This window comes from Aedes albopictus, chromosome 2 (genome assembly GCF_035046485.1).
Source record: "Aedes albopictus strain Foshan chromosome 2, AalbF5, whole genome shotgun sequence".
Taxonomy (NCBI): domain Eukaryota; kingdom Metazoa; phylum Arthropoda; class Insecta; order Diptera; family Culicidae; genus Aedes; species Aedes albopictus.
This window is the reverse complement of record NC_085137.1, coordinates 133,958,520-133,964,519: the sequence shown is the minus strand read 5'-3', so window position 1 is coordinate 133,964,519 and position 6,000 is coordinate 133,958,520.

Genomic DNA, 6,000 nt, shown 5'->3' with positions numbered 1-6,000 from the left:
TTTGTTCGATCGTAGAGTTCTGCGGAGTCCAAAGTAAGCACGATTTCCTGCCACAATGCGTCTCTGAATTTTTCTGCTTGTGTCGTTGTCAGTGGTCACCAGTGAGCCCAAGTACACGAGTTCTTCAACCGCCTCGATCGTCGATAGAAATTCGGGGTGGCGGGTGCGGTAATTTCTCCGTGTAGCCCTTTGTCTTTGACACATTAATGACTAATCAGATTCGCCTGGCTTCACTCTTTAGTCGGATGTACGTTTCTGCCATCGTCTCAAATTTACGAGCAATAATATCAATATCATCAGCGAAGCCAAGCAGCTGAACGGACTTCGTGCAAATCGTTCCACTTGTGTTTATCCCCGCTCTCCTAATTACACCCTCTAAAGCAATGTTGAACAACAAGCACGAAAGACCATCATCTTGCCGTAACCAAATATACTATATTAACAATATAGGTCACTCTTACGAATTTTTGGCGACTCCTTTTTAGTGAATGTGTCGCCACCAAGCGTCAGAAGAGGTACTACTACACACTAAACGCATGCGCTATCCGAATGACGTTTATTCGTCGAGCTGTCATTGCATGGTGGGGATGTCCACTTCTTTTTAAATAATCGATTAATCAATCATCGATTTTTTTTTTTCAACTACTCAAATTAGAACATATTTTATTCTTTCTTCTTCAACATTTTCTGGCGTTATGGTCATGTTTACACAACAAAACCAGTTGGTTCAACGATGTTAACGTTCATCCTCATTATTCTCAGCTACCAGCTGATTATGTTTTCATGACAAAATCAGCTGATTTTGTCTGAATCGGGTAAAAAAGGCGAAAAGGTGACACAAATGTTAGGTTAGTACCATATTAGGGCGAGTTAAATTTCGTCGCCAAAGTCTGATTATTCGTGAAAAATAAAATAATTCAGCTAGAAATTTTATTTTGATTAATTTCGTTGCTCTTCCGAACTGAACTGTGAGTTTATTCGAATACTGATCGTATTATTCCGGACAACTCCAAGAAAATTTTCCCGACTGGAGCGGAAATCGCCCCTGCTAGAAGAAAATCGAATGTTATAAGAAATGTAACATGGAAAAGTTTATTTTACGAACCGTTTTTATGAATAAAATTTTGACAGTAGCAGGCGTCCTAACACGTGACTATAAATATTATCATCCCCTTTGTTTTCAGAAATTTGACGTTCATTGTGTCCTCCGTTTCCAAATTTCCCGCAGGAGTGAGGTAAACAGCGCAAAATGGTGCACAGGTTAATTACACTAGTTTACAAAATAAAACGAGAGTCGTGAATTTTTGTCAACGATCAAAATTCTTTATGCACAATAATCGAAATAACGCTGATTTCGAAACCGTGCTTCAAAATTTATTAAGTAGAACAGTTTTTGAGTTTCAGCTCATTATCGAGTTTCACAGTTTTCTTAAATATGGAATTTACTAAAATTCAAATAGCGTAAATCGCCAATTGTTGCACGGCTAAAAATTCGCCAATTATTGCACACCCCATAAGAAAAACATGGAGTGTGCAACAATAGGCGAGTTTTAAGCCGTGCAACAATTGGCAAATTACATCTTGCATTTTATTCAACCAATTTTAAAACTTTTCCATAAACTGAATATATTACCTTTCGATCTTCTGAATGCAGGTTTTGCGTCATATTGATGAAATTCAAGATATTGGCCAGTTTTAGTGACGATCTCCCTAAATTTTAGCAAAATTTCCAAAAATATATGAAATGTATTATTTCAATAAAAAAATCAATTTAAAAATTCTTTCTCAACGTTCATTTGACATATCATATGTAGGCGAACTACAGTAAAAAATCAGCTCAATCGGAGCATTGATTACGGAGAATGGGATGTATGAAGTGAGCAACTTTGCTTCAAAATAGAACAAAAATCGATTTCAAATCATCAACCTTGTATGGAAAGTCGAAAAAATTTCCGCTCTACTGTAATTTTTTTCCTTCCCGTTTTCGAACTCAGGACATGAATCTACACTGAAAATGATTATCAGCTTACCGAGTTCAAAAATGCTGTAAACTAGTGTTATCCATTGTCTAGTTATTTTTCCCTTCTTCAAAATATTAGTATAGTGCATAGCACCTTCACGGGGTGTCCTCAGATTACTGTTGAGCAAGAATATAGACTGATTTTAAGTAAGGGCTTTATGACGTAGTTGACGTTTTTGTAATCGTGTATAAAGTCTAATAAAACCAAGCTTGACTTCAACATAGATTTTGTGTGTTCGATCTCATGAAATGTTTTGATAAAAAAAAAAAAACAAAATTCTCCAAGGCTACGAAGTCTACGAGTTACTTCCAAATTATATAAAACGTTTCTATTCAAAGATACGCTCGTAAACGACGAAAAAACGCTTTGTCAAAGAACAAAACATGTTCACTTTTTTTTAACTCCAACCGAATATGGATTATTAAATTATAGGTAGTTATCCTGGCCAACATCGTACCCGCGTTTTTATATGCACTTCTTTAAAACATAATTTAAAAATTCAATGTTGTCAGTGTTTTCTTGTATACTTCTCTGGTCGATTTTTTATTCTTATTTTTGTAGTATGACTGAAAATAGTACAGCAGTAAGAATAACAACAACAATAGGGTATAGAAACCCTAACGAAAGTACGACTCCGTCAAGGCGCAGCATAGGTGAAGTGAACTTTTCTCACTTTTTATCGAGTTCTGCTCCATAGAAATACAAACGAGCCATTTCTGTACAGAAAAGTAAATTCTCTTCCAGATGCGTCTAGAACAAATTATACGATTAAATTGAGGAGCTCTTGCTATTGGCATCAATAATGATGATATTAAAAGCCATTGTCGAAGGAAAATAGTTAGTTTTGAGGGCGAAAAAGTAAAATCTTGATGTTAAACGATTTCGCAGACGTCACAATGAGGAAGCATTCATAATCTTCTATAGATGTATTCGTAGATGACATCTACTGAAATGTTATTTTGTTTGCGTATATTGTAAATCGATTATTTATTAATCGATTATTTGAGAACAAAAAAACTTGGACATCCCTAACATAATTTTCGAGAAATGTCGCATTGCACGGTAAACTGAAATTGATCAAAATACAATTATTGACATTTTCTGACAACAGGTGGTGCTGTTATCATTTACCACCGGTGTCCCCATGTCGTTGTATGTGAAAACGCGAAGTGACCTATATTGTTAATATAGTATATTTGCCGTAACCCTCTGCGAGATTCGAAGGGATTCGAGAGTGTCCCTGATATTCGAACTACGCACATCACTCGATCCATCGTCGCCTTGATCAATTGTATCAGTTTATCCAGGAATCCGTATTCGTGCATAATCTGCCATAGCTGTTATCGATCGATTGTATTATACCTACGCCGATTTGAAATCGATGAACAAGTGATGTGTGTGCACGTTGTATTCGCCGCATTTCTGCAACTCCTGGCGGATCTGGTCCGTTGTAGCGCGTTCACCCATGAATCCATCCTAATATTACCCCACGAACTCTCTTGCAATTGGTTATATACGGCGGCATAACATTTGAGAGAATATCTTGTAGGCAGCGCTCATTAGTGTGATCGCGCGGTAGTTCCAGCTATCCAACTTGTCGCCCTTTTTGTCACACAATACCTTCTATACATACATCCAGTAAAACTCCTCCCAAATCTTGGTAATGACCCAGTGTAATGCTCTCACCAGCGCTTCTCCACCGTATTTGAGAAGCTCGCTTGGTAGTTGATCTGCTCCAGCGGCTTTGCTGTTTTTCAACCGGCTAACCTCCTCCTCAATCTCTTGGAGGTCAGGGGCCGAAACTCTTTCATCCTGTGCTCATACTCCTAAATCTGTTACCACGCCACCTTCGGTACTTGTAACGTCACCATTGAGGTGCTCATCGTAATGCTGCCGCCACCTCTCGACCACCTCACGCTCGCTCGTGAGAATATTCCCGTGATTATCTCTGCGCGAGCGGTTCAGCTTCTCGTAGAACTTCCGTTAGTCCTTAACGCGGTACAGCTCTTCCATCGTTTCGCGATCTCGTTCTTCCTGCTGGCGCTACTTCCTTCGGAAGACTGAGTTCTGCCTGTTCCGCGCCTGTCTGTAACGTGCCTCATTCGCTCTCGTACGGTGTTGCAGCATTCTCGCCCATGCTGCATTTTTCTCGGTTTTCAACTGTTCACATTCGCCGTCGTACCAGTCGTTTCTGTGATTCGAAGTCGCAAAGCCTAATGCTGTAGCCGAGGTACTACCTATGGTGGATCGGATGTCCCTCCAGCCATCTTCAAGTGTAGCTGCGCCAAGCTGTTCTTCCGTTGGTAGGGCCACTGCTAACTGCTGCGCGTTGTCTTGAGCCACTTCTACGTTACGCAGCTGCTCGATGTTGACTCGATGTTCGACTTCGACGCGTGGTAATAACCGTCGAAAGTTTTAAGCGCACGCATACAGCGATTAGGTACCGTGGAGGGCCCATATTCTGCGCACCTAAGACTTTTTCAATTTCAATCAGCTGTCATAAATTCCAAATCGAACCGATTTGGCTGAATTTTTGACCGCGCATAGTTATTAGCTTTGTAAACAAGGGAAAATATAATTCTTATACATAACACACAATTTTTATGTAAAATCATGGAAATTCTAAAGTGTGTCTTTGTTCCTAATTCTGCGCACCCTTTTTTGAAATGTTCCTAATTCTGCGCACATGGGAAAAACTCTATAAAGATAACACATTGTAATGAGAACATGATTCATAGATCAAATTCAACCGAATTCTTAGTTTTCAACTAAACTAACCTGTTAAAACGTAATTACATTCACCGGATTGCTAGAAACAGAATATCGTAGTTATAACAAACTATGGTGGCATTTATATGACGTTTGTTTATTAATTATATGTTTATAAAACGTAGTGTTGAAATGTCTGCGCAGAATTAGGACCACCATTTTATACCGGTTCCTAATTCTGCGCACCTAAGAAGAACAAGAAGGTTAAGAAAAGAAGAAGAAAACTCAAACGTTTTTTGTCGATTCTGATTCCTCGAAGACAGCAGTACATGATGCATAAGAAAAAGCAGACATTATCTTCACTATTTATGTCGCAAAATGCTTCAGTTGATGAGGCAACTTTTTAGCAGCTTCGCTAACGGACACAGATTTCAGGCAATTTCCAGTACTTGCAACACCATTTTATTTTTTTTTCCAAAATAATGGTCGTTAGTTTGAAACATTTTTCTTCACAAACTATTTTATTACTATTGAAACAATATTCAAAAAATATATTTGAATCTAATATTGAACTAGCGTCCATGATTTTGTTGTATATACGAGAAAGTGCGCCGAATTAGGGACTGCGCAGAATTAGGGCCGGTCACGGTAAATACATCTCGCTAAGTTTGTACTACATACAGTCTTGATGTTCTACAGGTCGAAATCACTTCATTTCGACATCTTTCTCGATACTATCTCGTTCGTGTTGTTCTAGACGTTTACTTCATATAGAGTGCGGGCACTGGTTTTGGCCAGTCTAAGGGAAATCATTTTTATAAAAATAACAATCCAACACGCAGAAAAATAATACATATTAGAATCAAATTTAAAGAGACTTTGTTTCTAAGTCGCGAGGTTTGTTGAATCAAAAATACGTTTCTTTGTTTTCAATATTGAAGAATGCATAATGCCAATAATGAGTAAGGTGATTCAATTTTACCTTCAGATCTTCAAGATCAGATCTGGTCGTGAACGATAACTCGCTAACAGTATTGCATATTATAGCAGTACCCGTGTTCGATTCTCACTCGCCTTTTTTATTTCGCGTTCACTTTCAAACAAAAATATTTTATTTTTGAATCTAAGTTCATGAATATTTGTTTCAAAAAAATATAATCTTTGAAATTGCAAAACTACTTAATTTCAAAGCAATGATGTGATAGATTCAAAGTCAACAAGTATTTGAAACTACAATCAGTGCCACTGAGGCTCGATTGTTAAAGCAATG